This window comes from Apteryx mantelli, chromosome 32 (assembly GCF_036417845.1).
Source record: "Apteryx mantelli isolate bAptMan1 chromosome 32, bAptMan1.hap1, whole genome shotgun sequence".
Lineage (NCBI taxonomy): Eukaryota > Metazoa > Chordata > Aves > Apterygiformes > Apterygidae > Apteryx > Apteryx mantelli.
Window position 1 is genome coordinate 1,321,007 of NC_090009.1, and position 19,638 is coordinate 1,340,644.

Here is a 19,638-nt window from a genome sequence, read left to right on the forward strand (position 1 = left end):
GGATGGTCACCAACCGCTACAGGGACTTATAATCGCGTCTTGCAGCCAGTAGTAGTGGTAAGGGTCCGGCAGGGGCGACACCTGCACTCCCGGCAGGGACAGATACACAAACACAAGGTACACTAAGGTCCATACTGAGCGTTTATTACCTCTGTGTCTGAGCGATGGTTCCCCAGCCATTTCCCCGTCAAAGCAATAATGGAGCAGCACTGTCCCTGGCACTGCTGAGCGTCAGTCCATGGTGAGGAATGCCGGGGGGGGGGGCACTATACGTGGGTTTTGTGTACTATACACATGTGCAGGAAGCACAGTGAGCTCATCGCTAATCTCGAGTCAAAGTCCAGGTGCAGCGCCACGCTGCGCAGGCCCAGCTACGTGGCTGTGGGTCAACATGCCCTGTTGATGCTCCTTTTCCCACGGAACAGTCTGGCCAGCTCCCATCGCCTGTCTCCTCGACATTCTTCTGCACTTTCCCGTACACTCCACCCCTGCCATGGAAAGCTAGTTACAGGCCATTCCAGTCTTCGGAAAGGCATGGGGCATAAGGGCAAGGGAATTTACAAAGAGAGGCAATGGCTCTAGATGTCCAATTTAAGCCTTGAGCTAAAGCACAGGCAACATGCTCTAACTGTTTACAATTATATGCCACCGCCCCTGGGATCCCAATGAGGCTTAGCAATAGGCCTAAGGCTTCTGCATGGGAAAATAAGCTTACATGGAGGTTACAGGTGGCATCTAGGATATGCCACGGGGTCCTTCGCCGCTCTGTTATAAAGGGAAGGATGCTTAAAGTAACACGACCTACAGTGCATGGGCCACCTGTGGCTTGGCTGGCACATATGTATATGCTGTAGTGCCACGCAGAAGAAACCACCCTAATGGTGGTATAAGGTGAGCAGACGCATAGGTAACATTTATAGTGTCATTACAAATTAACTGTGTATTGGTTACATGCCGCAGAACAGGGGCAGCATTTACAAAGCGCAAGCAAATATCTGCTTTAGATATGTTAGCTATACGAAAAGAGTAAGTCCAAGGTGTCATCTTTTGGGAAACAATACCCAAATTGTATAAATTCATGGGAGTAACAGAAATCTCTCTCTCTTTTTTTTTTTTTTTAATATATAAGTCTGTAATACCGCGAGTGGAGCTGGTACACCTATGTGACACGTAGTAAAGACATCATCCACTGATTGTCCTCCTGCAATACAGAAAGCAGAGAGGTTAGCGGATCTTTGTGCGAGCCAAATCCATGCATTTACATGGGAAGCTGGATGGTCTTGTAGATTGACAGCATCTGTCGTGGTCAACAAGAGGCAACATTCCAATAGCAACTTACAGATGCCGGCGTTCTAACCTCTTGAGGGGACGATAGAAAGGCATGGTATCACCATCAGGAAGAACTAGAGCAGCGGCTCCTGGACCATCTGCTTGTTATGGAAAATGAGGCTCGCCGGCCACCATAACAGGGTCTGACCCTAGGTTCCCGCTGAGGCAGAAGTTCAAAGTCAGATTGGAGAGAAATAAAATTTAATGACACACGTGCAGTAATTACAGCTCGAGGTGGGGGCCTCCACAGATGGACCACGCACAAGGACAGCCCTGTGCAATTATACCCTTACAATCCAAGTTCACCACCCCTCAAGCAATAATTCAGACCAATAGTCATATTTAGATCTGGGGTCTTCCCCTTCTCCATTGGGGTCCTTCATTGTCTCTAGCCAGACTGCTGCTTTTCTTAGCTTCAAGATTGCTACTGCTGCTGTCCGTGTAACTTCTTCATCTCTCCGGCTTGAACTGGCTCCAGGGTCCCCTTTTACTCACCCTGGTAAAAGTTCAACATATCTATACGAAAGTTCACAGCTTGCAGCCTAAGGCTTCAGCAAATTTAGCTACTAACGCTAAGCAAGTTATGCTGAGCGATCAACTCTACACCACTTCAGTCTGATATTCTCTAACAGTCCTCCCTCTGTTTTTATTAAGCATCCCTGCTAATATGTTAAGCAGAGTTCTTGAAGCCTTTCAAGGCGTACTATCACTCTCCATAATCTTATGTGCAATATGATTGTAAGTAATAGGCAGAGCACAGTTAAACTTAACACAACTACTACTGGGTGCAACATGTGATTATAGATCCCTGTTGCGGTTGGTGACCATCCCAGAAGAGTCTCCCACCAATGATATTCTCCATCCTTCTTCGCTCTTTCCAAGATGTGGTGTATCGCTTCTGTATCATGATGAACGGCGATTACAGTTTTTTTGTTCATTGTTTTGGATGTGTTTTAACAGTTGACACAGGTCATCATGTTGTAGTAGTTCCTTCACTAATGTAAGATTCATTCCGCTGGGGGTAGGCAATAAATCTTGACTTAAGGTATAATTAGATTGTAATAATTGATAAGACACAACAGGAGCTGAATAATTAAAGTCACAGCCCATAATTTTAGTAAAATTACAAACACAAATATTTGAGTGATTACTTGTGTCTACAGTAATGTTATCTACAAATATAAGATCACAGAGGGTTCTCATACAGACACATCCTTTTCCAATATATACAAGTACGTTTTCAGGGGTTTCATCGGGATGTATTTCAAAATGACATTTTGTTCAGTGTCAAGAGAAATGTCTTGAGCTTTGATAGTGTTACTCTCACAAATAAATAAATAAATAAATAAATAATTTTTTTAAGATTTTCAAACCTTTTTTGTATACCTAGAACACAGTGGGTTAACCGTTCATCTCCGCCCAACAGGCTGGTCTTAGCTGGGATATAAGTTCCTGTAGCCAATTGATGCCCAAATAAGACTTCTGCTGGGGATAATCCTACCGGTTGTCTAGGGGTTGTTCTAATTTCCCACAGCACTAAGTTTAAGGCATTAGGCCATTTGAGACTTGCCTGTGTACATACCCCTGCTAACTTGTTTTTAATAGTTCTGTTCATGCTCTCAACTTGCCCTCAAGACTGGGGATGATAAGGTGTGTGTAATTCTCTATGAATTCCTAGCATTTGATATAATTTCCCTAAAACTCCTGCTGAAAGTGAGAACCCCTACCTGAATCTATAGTTTCTGGGACTCCATACCTAGGGACAATTTCTTTTAACAAGGCTTTAGTCACTGCAGCCATATCTGCTTTGCGGGTAGGAAAGGCTTCCACCAATCCACTTAGTTGATCATCTATCACAAGGAGATGTTTAAATCCTTCTGCTGCTGGCATGTCAGCATGGTCAATTTGTAGGCGCTGGAACGGAAAATAAGACCATGGGTGGCCTCCTCTGTTAATCTTTGGATGAGTATTGTTGTCATGCTCGTCAATCATTAAATTTTTGGCAAGTTGGGCAGGTTGTTGTTTTGCATTTCACAACCACATGCACTCAGGAGCTGCCCAGGTTTGTAGAATACATGAGGTGACAGTCGATGCTCCTCCATGTCCACGCTCATGATACCACCTAACCATAGAAAGTAAATACCTTAAGGGAAGGATGGGATTACCCCGATAGTCCAAATTCCTTTTTCGTCTTGAACCGCTTCCCACTTTTTCCAATTCTCTTTCTTCTTGTGTGGTGTATCTTCATACATTTCTGCTGTATTCAATACACCTGGCCATTCTCGTACTGGATCTGCAGCAGCTACAAGGAGAGACTGTCTAGCAACGGCTTTAGCTGTCTTGTCTGCCAAGTCATTTCCTTTAGCTTTCTTCCCACAGCATTCCCGTTGCTTGACATACTCCAAATGCATATTTAGAGTCAGTATATACATTTACTTGCAGGTCCTTACCTCTCTTCACTGCTTGGGTTAATGCTATTAGTTCTGCCCCTTGAGCGCTTACAGATGGAGGTAAGGGATTAGCCTCAAGTACCACAGAGGCTGGTGACAGCATAACCTGAATGGTGTTTTCCATCCAAATCATAGGCTGATCCACCTGTAAACAGAACTAAGTCTGCGTTTCCCAAAGGTTCATCTTGGAGATCCTCCCGGGGCTTGCTCGAGCTGACAACCACCTGTTCACAGGAATGATGAGGCTCTCCATCTTCAGGTAGGGACAATAGTGTCGCTGGATTTAAGATGTTGCAGCACCTCTTTAAGGTCACATTATCTGCGTGGAGTATTATTAGTTTATAGCCATGAGCTCTCTGTGGGGACAGTGAATGAGTAGCGTATTGTTTCATTAACAGTTCTACCTCATGTGGCACATAGGCAGTCATTGGGTGACCCAAAACTACAGGTCGTGTTTTTTCAATAAGGGCTGCTGTAGCTGCTATCGCTCTGATGCATCCTGGAGTGCCTTTGGTTACTGCATCTAGCTGGGTGGAGTAGTAGGCCACTGGCCTACGGTGAGGACCTAGTTTTTGAGGGAGTACTCCACTTGCTACCCCCTGTCATTCAGGAACAAATCATTTAAATGGCTTACTGTGATCTGGTAGTCCTAGAGCTGGGGCTGAGACCAACACCCTTTTTACAGATGTGAAAGCTTTCTCTTTTCCTAGATGCCAGGTCAAAGGCTCTGTCTCCTCCTTCTTTGTTGCCTGGACCACAGGTTTGGTAAGTTCTCCTAACCCAGGAATCCATGGTCGGCAAAATCCTACAGCTCCTAAAAATCCCCTGAGTTGCTTTTTTGTTCTAGGACGGGGCATATCAAGAATTGTCTTTACTCCTTCGGGATCAATTAATCTGTGTTTTTCCTTCAAGATGAACCCCAAATATTCTACCTCTTGCTGACACAGCTGGAGCTTGGACGGAGATGCTCGATGCCCTTTCTCTGCAAGAGCGTTACATAGAGAAAGGGTGTCTTTCAAACATGTCTCTTAATCTTTACTTGCTAATAACAAATCATCCACATATTGTATTAACACTGAACGTCCTGGAAGTTTGATATCCGCAAGATCATTTTTAAGTATATGTGAAAAAATAGTTGGAGACCCAGTAAATCCCTGTGGTAGCCTAGTCTAAGTCAATTGTTGTCCCTTCCAAGTGAAGGCAAAAAAAGAATCTTAGCTGTCCTCAGCTACTGGTATACTAAAAAAGGCTGCCGGTAAATCAATCACAGTAAAATTAGTTGCCCAGTGGGGTATCTGTAATAATACAGTTGACAGGTCAGGAACTACTGGATGTGGAGCAATTACATGTTGGTTTATAACTCTTAGGTCTTGTACAAACCGATACTCTGGATCGCCATCAGATTACAAAGGCAAGTGCAGGGTCCTGCACCTGGGGAGGAATAACCCCATGCACCAGCACAGGTTGGGGGTTGACCTGCTGGAAAGCAGCTCTGCTGAGAAGGACGTGGGAGTGCTGGTGGACACCAAGTTAAGCATGAGGCAGCAATGTGCCCTTGTGGCCAAGAAGGCCAATGGTATCCTGGGCTGCATGAGGAAGAGTGTTGCCAGCAGGTCGAGGGAGGTGATTCTCCCCCTCTACTCAGCCCTGGTGAGGCCACAACTAGAGTACTGTGTCCACTTCTGGGCTCCCCAGCACAAGAGGGATGTGGCACTACTGGAGCAAGTCCAGCGAAGGGCTACAAAGATGATTAGGGGACTGGAGCATCTCTCTTATGAGGAAAGACTGAGAGAGCTGGGCCTGTTTAGCCTGGAGAAGAGAAGGCTGAGAGGAGATCTTATCAACATTTACAAGTATCTGAAGGGAGGGTGTCGAGAGGATGGGACCAGACTCTTTTCAGTGGTGCCGAGCGACAGGACGCGAGGCAACGGGCACAAACTGAAACACAGACGCTTCCATCTGAACATGAGGAAAAACTTTTTCACTGTGAGGGTGACAGAGCACTGGAACAGGTTGCCCAGAGAGGTTGTGGAGTCTCCTTCTCTGGAGATATTCAAAAGCCGCCTGGATGCGATCCTGTGCAACGTGTTCTAGGTGACCCTGCTTGAGCTGGGGGGTTGGACTAGATGATCTCCAGAGGTCCCTTCCAACCTCAGCGATTCTGTGATTCTGTGATCCTGCCTATTCTTTTTCACTGGCAGAATCGTGGTATTGAATGGGGATTCACAAACTCTAAGGATACCCAACTTTAAATAGTGATCAATTTGCTTTTGGATACTTTGCTCTACTTCCTTTGGGATAGGGTATTGTTTAACCGCAGGAGGTAATCCCTCCTTTGTTTTGATGGAGACTGCACTAGCTGATTTCAATAGTCCAACATCCAGTCCTGAAGAGCTCCATAACTTTCCAGGAACTGATTCTAAACCTGTTGGAAGTTGCAGATTAGTTGACTCTGGTTCAGGTGTCTCAGCCAGAACACACGAGCCCATTATTATTAATTTCATCCCTTCCAGCTGTAAGCAGATCTGAGTGTCCAAGGCTTGTAAGAGATCTCTCCCTAAAAGGCAAAAGGGTGAATCCACGGAAATTACGAAACGTCCCCACACTCCTTTACCTCCAAGAGTGAGCAATAAGGGCTTAGTTAACGTCCGTTCGCATTTTCCCATTACTCCCTGTACTGTTATTTTAGCTGACGACTTACATCCTTTAGGCTCAAAATTCAGAAGGGAAAGGGTAGCTCCAGTATCCACTAAGAAGGGAATCTCTTGACCTTCTATATTTGCCATTATCTGCCCCCTGAAATCCAAATCTATATCCATGAATTCACCCCAATTCCCACAGTATTTTCTGGGTCTCCCATCTCCTGTCATTGTGCACTGGCTGGGAATTGCCTGGCATCATTCCCAGTACTTGACTGTCTCCTGCTGTCCCCTCCATTCCTGGGCACGTGGGGCTTCACTGGGCATTGCTGCTTCCAGTGCCCTTGTTCCCCACAAGAATGGCAATAATCATTAACTCCTAAGCGTACAATATGTTTGCTTTGATTCTGTCCATCTCCTCTGATCCTTACTCGCCCCCTTCCTCTAGCTTCTTTAAACTCGTCTCTTAACACAGCTGCTAACACACTCACATCCTCTTTCTTTTGTTGTCTCTTTTCTTTCACCTTCCCTTCATCTCGACTGTTATATACAAATGTGGCTAAACGTACTATTTTGTCCATAGACTTCCCTGGCCAGTCAGGAACATGTTTAGAAAAATACTTTTTAATGTCTGAGGCCATTTGATCTACAAATGTGGAAACTAGTAGAGGCCTGTTAGCCTCGGCTTCTGGGTCTATCCCCCCTCCAAACATTTGAATTTGTTTAAATAGTCTAGAAAGGAAAGCTGAGGGCTGTTCCTCAGGTTGTTGCTGGCACTCCCTTATTTTAGACCAATTCGCACTCTTTTGGCCTGCCAAAGGTATAGCTTCTTCTAAGCCTTGTCTGGCTAATTGCAACTGCCTGTAATCTGCCTCTACATTATAATTCCCTCGGTGTCCACAGCCGGCCAAGCCATTCAAGCAGCCACAACACCCACCCTGTTCTGCCCAAGGATGGTTTGCATCCAGAATTGAGTGAGTGAACAAGGCTTCAAAGAGCATTTGCACATCCCCCCAGGTAGGATCATATGCCTGCAGCATTCCTCGTACAATTTGTAACAATTTCTCGGGATCTTCCCTAAGCCTGGGAGTTTGTTGTCTCCATGCAATCCAATCTTGGGGCCCCCAGGGTCGGTAAATTTGCATTGAAGCCATCCAAGGTGCCCGGTCCGGACCTGGCGGGGGCACTCCTGGCACAGGAACAACGTAGTCTGAAAGGCAGAGGTGGAAGGCAAGGGAGGGTACAGAGAACTTAAAACAGAGGATAGCGCATAGGGTGGAGCAGTTTCCACAAGCATTTTAGCAGCTGCACTACTTTCAGCATTCTGAGAAAAACTTTTTCTTTCTTTTCTAGGTGCCTCTTTTCATCTAGCAAATGCCCAACTGTCCCATACATACCAATAATCCATTTGCCTGGGGAACTGATCCTCCAAATGGTGATGCAGGAAAGTTAACTCCTGATGATGAAAGGTTCCCTGTGGTGGCCATTGTTCCGCCAGGTTACCCGCCTTTGTCAGAAACGGCCAATCCTCCTGACATAGTTGGATCAACCTTTTTTTTTTTGTTAGGTTCTTGGTACCATCAATCTTACTCTAGTTTTGCAAAATTTCAGCTAAGGGCATCCCCTTTTCTGTGCCGAACTTATTTCCCATATTGAGTTCCTGAAAAGCTCCTCTCCTGCTGATCAGGCAGCGCACTGCCTTATGATATACTTCCCCCCCCCCCCCCCCCCCCGCAGCAACACCAGAATTTAGATTTTCATTACCCCCTGCAGCTGGCATGATCACACTCTCTCTCTCTCTGGGAACTGCACTCACCACCTGAGTCTTTGACCGCCAGGACAGCTGTCCCTTCGCAGTGGGCAGCTCTGTCAGCCGACAGGTGCCCCCTTCAGTTCCCAGGTCATATGCACGCACACTAGTCATGGTGACTCTAAGTTAGTCTTGCAGTGTGCCTTAGGCTGATCAGGCTGCGCACTCCCCCCTTCTGGCTGGAGTGAGATGGGACTCGAACCCTCTCAAACCCTGGGGGTGGGACTCGAACCCTCTCAAACCCTGGGGGCGGGACTCGAACCCACTCTCCATGAAATTTAGCACCTGGTACGCCTTACATTGATCAGCCTGCGTGCCCCTTACGTGGTATGCCTTACGGTGACCAGCCTGCGTGCCCCTTACAGTGCACTTTGTTACCAAACCAGAATTTAGGCAGGAATTTAAGACTCACCCTCTCGGTGCCTCCGTTGCCAAAGATCCCAGCTGAACTCACCCAATGGTGCCAGATGATCGTTTGGAGATGAGAGGCCCCGATGGTGGTCGCCTAGGGTCCCACCAGGGTTGCCAAACTGTTATGGAAAAATCAGGCTCGCCGGCCACCATAACAGGCTCCGACCCTAGGTTCCCGCTGAGGCAGAAGTTCAAAGTCAGATTGGAGAGAAATAAAATTTAATGACACGCGTGCAGTAATTACAGCTCGAGCTGGGTGCCTCCGCAGAGGGACCTCACTCAAGGACAGCCCTGGGCAATTATACCCTTGCAATCCAAGTTCCCCACCCCTCAAGCGATAGTTTGGACCAACAGTAATAGTTAGGTCTGGGGTCTTCCCCTTCTCCATTGGGGTCCTTCATTGTCTCTAGCCAGACTGCTGCTTGTCTTAGCTTCAAGATTGCTACTGCTGCTGTCTGTGTAACTTCTTCATCTCTCCGGCTTGACCCAGCTCTGGGGCCCCCTTTTACTTACCTAGGTAAAAGTTCAACATATCTAGATGAAAAGTCACAGCTTGCGGCTTAAGGCTTCAGCAAATTTAGCTACTAACGCTAAGCAAGTTATGCTGAGCAATTAATTCTAGACCGCTTCAGTCCAATAGTCTCTAACATGCCAGAACAGCGCCAGGCCACTTTTCCTTTTGAGGCGTTAGTATCCACACACTGGCTAAAGAGTGTGTCGAGGGTGTTTGCTGAACTTGAGGCACTCCGGCACTGTGGATCAGAATTCCTTGCAGTATTGGTGCTCCCTGTGAGACGTTCGCTGGTGCAGATACAGATACGTGGAAAGATAAATCTGGAGAAGAGGTCAATGAGAGTGGGGCTATTTGAACAGGTATCAAAGGTGTAAACAGCCATACACACTGCGAAGGGCAGTCAAGGCTTAAGTGTAAGCTTATAACTCTTTGTTCAGTAATCATACGTTGCTCAGATGTATAGAATTCTACCTCCCTGGAGGCGAGTATGCAGGGTACAATCCCACTTCCATTATGGATATCCGAGCAGGGGTTGCTAGAGTCGGTTTGTCTCATACTCGCTCATAGGGAGTAAGCATTCCAACACGCCTGTTGTTAAGCATAAACAGCGCTTGTGGGAGCATGCTCACCCACCCCCCCGATGTTTGCGTGGTGCTAAGTGTTTGGATTTGTTCTTTTAGCAGGCCATTCATTCTCTCTATTAATCCACTAGCTGGAGGGTGGTACGGTACATGCAAGAGCCAGGTGATCCCCAAGTCCTTTGCCCATTCTTGTACTACATGGCCTGCAAAGTGGGTACCTTGGTCACTCTGTATTTCTTTTGATATACCGTAATTAGACATGAGTTGCTCTAAGCCCCGTACAGGAGAGGATTGATTCGCATGGGAGGTAGGATATGCATACATAAGGCCTGTATAAGTGTCTGCAGCAGTCAATATATACTTTCATCCCTGTGAGGGGGCAATGGGCCTACATAATCTACTTGCCGGGTTGCAAAGGGTTGTTCGCCTTCCCTGATGCGACCATATGTGCTGGTGAAAGGCACTTTTGTTAGCTTCATACAAATGGGACAGTTAGCATGGGCTGTCTTACACCAGCATAGTGCTAACATGGGATGGCCTGGTGATAGATCCCAAGCCTGAGCTGTGATGGGGCCATGATGCCCTGATCGTTCATGCGCTTGCCAAGCTTGCTTTAACTCTGAGGGAGTTGCCATCTGGTCGACTGCTGTATTATGCTGAGTTTCGAGGGTCTCCTGCTTCTGATGGGCATCAACGTTGCACAGACACAGCTTTAGCTTGCACAATGTCCCAAAGCCTTTCCCACAAGGGGCTCCCCCAGAGTTCCTTATCATGTATCTTCCACTGTGCGGCGGCCCATGTTGGTAACCAGGTGGGCCCTGACGGGATCATGCGTCACCCATGCCTGAATGGGGATGGGGGTGCATGCAGTCACGGGGTCACCTCTCATAACTCATTTGCTATCCTGCAAAGCCCACACCACAGCCAGAAGCTGTTTTTCCAGAGGTGTATAATTTGCTGTGGCCCCTTGCAGGGAACAGGACCAGAAACCTATATGTTCCCGCCTTGCGTGGGCACATTGCTGCCACAACCCCCAAGACACCGTATCCCCCATGACCGTTACCTCCAGCTCGAAAGGTTGTCCCTCAGACGGAGTGAATAGTTCACAATGTTGGACCACCGCCTCCTTGCACAGGTCGAAGGCTTGCTGCTGTTCTTTAGTCCATCGCCACTGGCTACTTTCTTTTGGACAAACGCTGTAGCGGCCGCATTCAACATGCTAAGTGGGGTATAAAGGTCCACCAGAACCCCGGAAGGCCCCAAAAAGCTTGTAGTTGTCTCACAGCAGTGGGAACAGGGTGCTGTTGAATAGTATTGCGCACTTTCTCAGGGATAGCTTTCGTCTGCCCCCTCCAGACTATCCCTAAGGATTGCACGCTGATGTCTGGCCCCTGTTCCTTCTTAGGGTTTACAGCCCACCCTCGCTCCTGTAGGGTCTGTACCAGCAATGATAACTGCTCACCTACTCGTTCTTCAGAAGGTCCCATTATCAAAATATCATCGATATAATGACGGAGGGTACACTCTGGAAGGAGGGGAGGGAGATCAGCTGAGATCATCTGGTGGCAAATGGGGGGCTACATTTACAGCCCTGAGGAAGGACTTGAAACGTATATTGCTTATTATTCCATCTAAACGTGAATTGATCTTGCGATTGCGGGGAGATAGTGACGGAGAAGAATGTATTCACCAAATCAGTGACAGCTTTCCATTCCTGCAGATGTTTCCCTATGCCTTCCAGCAGTGTTACCATGTCAGGCACTACGGCTGCTAATGGTGGGGCAATTTTATTTAGCTCCCTGTAATACACAGTCATACGCCATGAGCCATCAGGCTTCCGAACAGGCCAAATAGGACTATCGAAAGCTGACAGGGCAGGGCGTATTGTTTGAGTATGCAACAAAGCATCTATAGTTTCCTGAATCTCTTTTCCCACCAGGAATTCTATATTGCTTCACTTGCACCACAGTGGGGGGAACCAGTAAATCCACTGGGTCCCATTTTGGATACCCTCTAATCAAAGTAATGGATCGCAACTGTGGTAACACAGGACTTTTTCCAGAGGAGAACAATCCTTGCAGGCTCTGAATATCTCTGCCCAGTAGCACGTCAATCCCCAAGATGTACTCGTGAATCAGCGCTAATAAAACCGTGGCAAAAAATGGGGGGGGGGGGGGTTGCCAATTGCTAACGTAACTACAGCCTGTATCGCTGGGGTGGCCGATCCTCCTAACCCACGTGTATGGGTAGTGGCCTTCCCCGGAGCTACCGCGCTATGTAGTACAGGAGCTTCTGCTCCAGTATCTACTAAAGTGAGCACAGCAATTTCTCCTCCAGAGCACCAGCGAATTCGCAGGGGTACATAAGGACACCGGTCCCCCCAATGGTAAGCCGCAACCGATGCTCGTATTGCGGGGGTCCTGTCTCCCCCTCGTTGTCTCTTGGCTGGCAGTTTCCACGCTGTGGCTGGAGCAGGGGGGCGGCAGGCTGAGTTCGATATTGCTGGTCAGCAGGTAACCGCCACCCTCACTTGAATAAGTCAGCAGTAGAAAGACCATTTATCTCCTCACATAATACCCCTGCCTGCAGCAAATCAGCCCACATCTGCCGCCTCGTTACCTTTCCATGCAATTTAGTAGTTCCCTGCCAGTTTTCTCGCTCTGGAATTCCGAACTGCTCTCACTTGCTTAGTATCTGGTTGTCCAACAAGTGCCAAAGCCCTTGTGTTGTTTACCAAAGCCCCCACTGTCCCAGTTGCAGGCGTTACTGTGCCGAGCAGTAACGGCTTTAGGCACTTGAAGCCCCCCTTAATAACTGGGTTTTCGTCTGCTGCGTTATTTCCACACCATCCGGTGCTTCTCCATCTGCACAAGAGGTCGGACCTGGGGAGTAGCCAGTTCTCCTTCCAATCCAAATTCAGTCTCCGAGTCAGAGGAAGTGCTCCAAATATTACCATCCCACTCCTCTGGGTCCCAGGGGGGTCTAGTTATTACTGCTCTCAGCTGGGCAACTGCAGCTGGGGCTTTACCATAGCGCGCACAGCATTCATTAGGCACTCATAAAGCTCATCGCTCTACCCTATGGGTTAATTCCCGACTCTTTGCAGTTTGGCTCGTTATCAACTCCTGTGCTACTGCCCTTGCATCACGCAAATCTCCAGTCTGCTTCTCCAGATCTTTTACTCATTGCTGCAAAGATCATTAACTAAGGCTCGAACGCCCGTCAACAGCATCCACCCTAATCGTCCGGCTAGCTTCCGAGCTGCTTCCGAAGCGGCACGGAAGGGCATAGCCTGTAAAGCGGATTCAGCCGCCTTCGGGGTAACATTTTCCCCATGTGCCAACTCTCGCCAGTCCTCGGGGACTGCCAGGGCAGCAAGCAATGCAGCTACTGGCCCCCACCGCTCAGTCTGGGGCCATCCTGGCAGCCGCAGGTGAGCAGTCCCTCCGTAATTCTCTCCCTCCCCCTTCGTTCTCCTTGGCCACGGCATCATCCTTTGTGTATCCTGCTGACTACACCACTTGTAAGGGTCCAGCGGGGGCAACACCTGCACTCCCGACAGGGACACATATACAAACACAAGGCACACTAAGGTCGATACTGAGCATTTATTGCCTCTGCGTCTGAGCAGCAATGGTTCCCCAGCCATTTCCTGGTTGAGGCAATAATGGAGCGGGAGAGTCCCTGGCACTGCTGAGCATCGGTCCATGGTGAGGAACGCTGCGGGGGGGGCACTATATGTGGGTTTTGTGTGCTATACACATGTGCAGGAAGCACAGTGAGCTCATCGCTAATCTCGAGTCAAAGCCCAGGTGCAGCGCCACGCTGCACAGGCCCAGCTACGTGGCTATGGGTCAGCATGCCCTGTTGATGCTCCTTTTCCCATGGAATGGTCTGGCCAGCTCCCATCGCCTGTCTCCTCGACATTCTTCCGCACTTTCCCATACAGTAGTTGTGTAAAGTTTAACCTTGTTATGCCTATTATTTACAATCATATTGTACATAAAATTATGGAGAATGTTCGTATGCCTTGAAAGACTTTGGGAACTGTGTTTCATATATTAGCAGGAATGCTTAATAAAAACAAAGGGAGGACTGATAAAGAATATTGGACTGAAGCTGCCTAGAGTTCATCACTCAGCATATCTTGCTTAGCGTTAGTAGCTAAATTTGCTGAAGCCTTAGGCCTCAAGCTGTGAACTTTCTCCTGGATATTACCTAGGTAAGTGAAAGAGGGCCCCGGAGCTGGTTCAAGCCAGGAAGATGAAGAAGTTGCAGCTGAGAGCAGAAGCTGCACCCTTGCAAATAAGAAAAGCAGCAGCCTGGCTAGAGACAATGAAGGAACCCAATGGAGAAGGGGAAGACCCCAGATCTAAACATGACTCTTGGTCCGAAGTCTCGCATGAGGGGTGGAGAACTTAGATTGTAAGGGTATAATTGCCCAGGGCTGTCCTTGTGCAGGGTCCCTCTGTGGAGGCACCCAGCTCAAGCTGTTATTTGATGCTGAACCACTTCCAGTAAACCAGTTTGTGATACTCGGCGTCTGAGAGACTGCTTCAGGAAACCGAGGGTCAAGGAACTTCTCTAACACTCGCGCACTGTTGCAAGAGCTGCCGGGACGTAAATGACATCTGGGGGGTGGCAGGCCGCCTGGGTCCCCAGGGGTGACCTACGCAGGGGCAGGACACCTGGGTCCACAGTGGGGCACCCTGGGGGAAGGGGACAAGACAGGGGCCAGGGGGTGCTGGGGCTGTAGGCACATCCTGGGGAGGTGGGTCCCACAGGCTGTGGGGAGGGGGCCAGGTGGTGTGGGGAGCCTTTGGGGGCCCCCTCAGGAGTTGGGGGGGTCCCAGGGAGGATCCTGGGGGTTCCAAGGGGTTTTTGGGGGCTGGGGAGAGCCAAAGGGCTGGGGGAGGGGGTCGCGGGGGGACCCAGGTTGTGTGGGGGGTTTCAAGGGGTGTGGGGGGCCTTGGGAGGGTGCTCAGGAGCTGGGGGGCTCCCTGGCAGGGGTCCTGGAGAGGTCCAGGGGGATGTTGGGGGGAACCTGGGGCATAGGGGGTGTTGGGGGGGGGGGACAGGGGCTGGCATTGGTTTGAGGATGGGCCTGGGGAGGCACTCAGGAGCTGGGGGGGGGTGTCCGGGGGAGGGTCCAGGGGGGTGTTGAGTGACTGGGAGGATCCCAGGGACTGGGGAAAGCCCGGAGAAGAGGTCCGGGGGGGGCTCAGGGGGTGTTGGGGGTCTGGGGGGAGCCCAACGACTGGGGTGATTCCGGAGGGGGGTGCCGGGGGGGGCTCTAGGGCAGCGCGGGGACTCCAGGGCGCCGTTGTGGTGCCGGGGAGACACGGCGGGGCGGAGGGGGCCGGGCCGGGGGGTCCCGGGGGGCCGGGCCGGGCCGGGCTCCCCCCCCCCCCCCTCACCGCTCGCGCCTTTCGCTTTCGCTTTCACTTTTCCCAACCTGCCGCGGTGAGATCTGCCCGGCGCCCGGTGACGCCTACGACGGCGCGGGCCGCCATTGGCGGGCGGTCCGGACCGCAGCCAATGGCCTCGCGGGGGGCGGTGCGGCGCGGGGGGGCGGCGGGGGGGGGTAACGCGGCGCGCGCGGCCGAGCCGGAGCCGAGCGGTGGGGCAGGAGCCGGGGCGAGCGATGGGGCCGGGGCCGCTGCTGGCGCTGGCGCTGGCGCTGGCGCTGGCGCTGGCGCTGGGGGGCGGTGGGGCGGCGGCGAGCGGTGAGTGCGGGCGGGCGGACGGGGATCCCTGGGACACCGTCTCCCCCCCTCCCCCGGGGTCCCCGTCAGCAGCCCCCCATGGGCCCCCCAAACCGCCCCCTGGGCCGTGCTGGCCCCCCCGGATCCCCGGACCTGCCCCGCGGGACCTGCTGCCCCCCCAAAATCCCCCCCGACCCTGCCCCTCACCCCCCCCGTGTCCCCGCAGGCCCCCACTCCCTGCGCTACTTCCACACCGGGGTGTCAGAGCCCAGCCCGGGGCTGCCCGCGTTCGTGTCCGTGGGGTACGTGGACGGAGAGACCATCGTACAGTACAACAGCGAGACGCGGAGGGATGAGCCCCGTGCGGCCTGGATGGCGGCCAACCTGGACCAGCAGTACTGGACCACAAGACTGAGAGATGCCAGAATTGGCAGCAAATTTTCCTTGTGAACCTGGACACACTGCGGAAACGCTACAACGAGAGCGGGGGTGAGCGTGGACTGGACTGGGGCTCTGCGGCCCCTTGGGTGCCCTGAGGCCTTGCCCTGCCGTGGGCCGATGCCTCGGGAGCACCAGCCCTTGCCCGGCCAGTGTAATGGGGTGTCCCAAAAGGGGAGAGAGCCCCGGGGGCCCCTCGCCATCCCCAGGACACTGGGACAGCCCCATCCCTCAGCCCCGGGGGCTCCTGACTGCTCCATCACAGCCCCTCGCTGTCCTTGGCTGCCAGTTCTGGGATCTGTGTGGCCGGGGTGCCCCTGTCCCTGTGCTGGTGCCGGGGGGTCTGGGGCAGGCGTTTGTGTGACGCCCCAAATTCTTCTGGCCCTGGGCGAGAGGCCGAGCTGCTGCGGTGCCAGTGCTCGAAGCTGCAGAGTGCCCAGTGCCAGCGCCTGCCTTGGGCCCGGCTCCCCCATTGGCTGTGTGGGGCTGGGGCAGGGGCAGGGACTGCTGCTGGGGGGGGTCTGAGCCCTTCCAAGGGGCCAGGGCTGCCCCTGAGCCCCCATCTCCCTGCTTGTGTCTCAGGGTATCACACGGTGCAGGCCATGTACGGCTGTGACCTGCTGGAGGATGGGGGGATCCAGGGGTTTTATCAGGATGCCTACGACGGGAGGGACTTCCTCACCTTGGACAAGGACATGCTGACATTCACCGCGGCGGATGCTGGGGCAGAAATCATCAAGAGGGACAGGGAGGCTGCAGGTGAGCCTGAGAGATGGAAGCACTACCTGGAGAACACCTGCATTGAGGAGCTGCGAAAATTCGTGGAGTATGGGAAGGCCAGGCTGGAGAGGAGAGGTGAGGGCAAGGCGGGCACCCCCGGAGACGGGGATGGGCCCCGGGCTTGACGCTGGGCCAGGGTGACGGAGGGCGCTGCCCGAGCTGGGAGCGGGTCAGGTGCATGTGTGCGGGGTTGGGCGTGAGCTGCCTGACCTGCCTCCCTGCCTCACGCCACCTCCCCAGAGCGCCCCGCTGTGCGAGTGTCAGGGAAGGAGAGCCATGGGCTCCTGACCTTGTCGTGCCGGGCTCACGGCTTCTACCCACGGTCCATTGCCATCAACTGGCTGAGAAAGGGCCACGTCCAAGCCCAGGAGACCAAGTGGGGCAGCACCGTGCCCAACAGCGATGGCACCTACCACGCCTGGGCCAGCATCGAAGCGCTCGCAGCGGAGAAGGACGAGTACCAGTGCCGCGTGGAGCACGCCAGCCTGCCAGAGCCCGGCCTCTTCTCCTGGGGTGAGCGTGGGCACCCGGAGCTCGCGGAGTGCCATCTGGGGGGGCAGCTCCATGCCCCTGCTCATGGCCCCGCTCTCTTCCAGAGCCGGAGAGCAACCTGCTGCCCATCGTCATCGGGGTTGTCATCGCTGCGCTCGTCGTCATTGCGGCGATTGCCGGCTTTGTGTTCTGGAAGAGCAGATCGGGTAAAGCACTGGGGCTGGTGCACTGGAGGGAGGAAGGCCGGGCCTCGAGGGGCTGCTGGTGGCCAGGAGGAGAAGGGGGCGTGAGGCGGGGCCCCCGTGGGCAGAGCAGATCCCAGGTGCGAGCTGCTGCTTTGGCTGATGCCTCTTTCTTCCTGCAGGAATGAGGGAGAAGGGGTACAAGCCAGCCACAGGTGAGTGCCAGGGGGCGGCTGCATGCCAGGTGGGGCACAGCAGCGGGGCGGGCTTCGGTCTCTGGTTTCTAGTGGCCGTGGGGCTGGCGTTTCCCGGGCCCCAACTGCCCTTGTTGCCCCTGTTCCGAGCCTGCAGCTTTTACCCCAGCCACGGGGCCAGTGAAGGGTTCCTGTCCTGCCGCTGGAGGCTGAGGTGCTCGGGCGGTGCCCTTTGCTCCTGGCGGCCGTAAGGCGTCTCCAGGGCTGGGTCCTGCCCGGGGGACTCTGCCGCGGCCCGGCTGTCCCCACAGACAGCGCGGGGCCCATGGTCCCCTTAGCGCAGGGCCGGGACTCACTGCTGCTCCTCTCTTGCAGCCCACGATGGGGGATCCAGCAGCTCCGGAACAGGTAAGGGCTTGTGCTGGGAGGGGAGCAGGGGGCCCTGGCCTGGTGCCCTCCCAGGATGGCACCTGGTGTGGGGCTGCCGGACGTTCCAGCTGGTTCCTCTCGGGGCTTTTGCCTGCTGCCCTGGCTCTGGGAGGTGGGATTGAACCCCACCGAGCAGCCCCGATGTGGGACGATGCCGTGGCACTGGGACCCATAGGGCTGGGCACGGCTGGGGGTGCTGTGACCCCCCCCCCCCAAAAACTCTCCCTTATTTCTTTTTCCCCTCTCATCTTTACAGGGAGCAACACCGCCACTTAAGCGCTGTGCTTTGGTAAGTGAGGGGCTGGGCTGCCCTGCGCACAGGCAGGGAATATGGCTTGACCCGGCTAGGCAGGCAGCCCGGGGCCAAGCCTGCTCCCACTGCTTGCTGTCTCCTTGCTGCAGCGCTGCGGCCCTTTTGCTCCAGCAACCCAAGAGCAGCAGCCCCCCCACCATCCCTATGGCGTCTAAACCAGCCCTGTTTGTGCACTCATCTGCTTCTGCTGTTTGCTTCAGAGAAAAAAAAAAGCGAGCAAGAATTGTTTTCAGCACTTCTACCTGTCCAGGCATCACTTTAGAATAAATATTTTGCTTTTGTGATTGTAAATAATTGAAGTTTTCTAAATCGGGCAAAGGGCACAATAAATTCTTGTACCTGCTTGTGGTCTGTGTGTGCTTCAAGGCCCAGCCCTCTGGGGCAGCCCCTGGATGCTGCCAGCACCACCACAGCCACGCTCAGGTGCATCTCACCCCACAGAGCCGGGGGCCAAGCCTGGGCTTTGATGTGGGTGAGGGTTGAGCCAGCATCACCGCCCACGTTTTCCACAGTCACAGAACAGTTGAGGGTGGAAGGGACCTCTGGAGATCATCTAGTTCAACCCCCCTGCTCCAGCAGGGTCACCTGGAGCACAGTTCCCAGGACCATGTCCAGGCGGCTTTTGAACGGTTCTGAGGATGGAGACTCCACAACCTCTCTGGGTGACCTGCTCCAGTGCTCAGTCACCCTCACACTAAAGTTTTTTCCTCATGTTCAGATGGAGCTTCCTGGGTTTCAGTTTGTGCCCGTTGTCTTTCGTCCTATCACGGCACCACAGAGAAGAGCCCGGCCCCATCCTCTCTATACTCTCCCCTCAGATACCTATATACATTGATAAGATTCCCTCCCTCACCCCCCCTTCTCTTATCTAGCCTTTCCTCTTAGGAGAGATGCTCCAGTCCCCTAATCATCTTTGTAGCCCTTCGCTGGACTTGCTCCAGTCGTGCCATGTCTCCCTTGTGCTGGGGAGCCCAGAAGTGGACACAGCACTGCAGCTGTGGCCTCAGCAGGGCTGAGGAGAGGGGGAGCATCCCCTCCCTCCACCTGTTGCCAACACTCTTCCTAATGCAGCCCAGCATCCCATTGGCCACCTTGGCCACAAGGGCACATTGCTGCCTCATGCTTAATTAGGTGTCCACCAGCACTCCCACATCCTTCTCGGCACAGCTGCTTTCCAACCTGTCCTGCTGCATGGCCTTATTGCTCCCTAGCTGCAGCACCCTGCACTTCCCCTTCTTGAACTTCACGAGGTTCCTCCCTGCCCACCTCTGCAGCCTGTCCAGGTCCCTCTGAATGGCAGTGCAGCCCCCCCCAGGGTATCAGCCACTCCTCCCCATTTGGGAGCATCAGCAAACTTGCTGCGGGTGCACT

General features: G+C 52.8%; 1 protein-coding gene and 1 pseudogene across 2 annotated transcripts in view; one reads left to right on the forward strand and one right to left on the reverse strand.

The window, feature by feature from the left end:
• Positions 1-19,638, reverse strand: part of LOC136994720 (class I histocompatibility antigen, F10 alpha chain-like) — a 67,173-nt gene that overhangs the window by 27,626 nt on the left and 19,909 nt on the right. The window lies entirely within an intron of this gene.
• Positions 15,369-18,614, forward strand: LOC106496148 (class I histocompatibility antigen, F10 alpha chain-like; annotated as a pseudogene).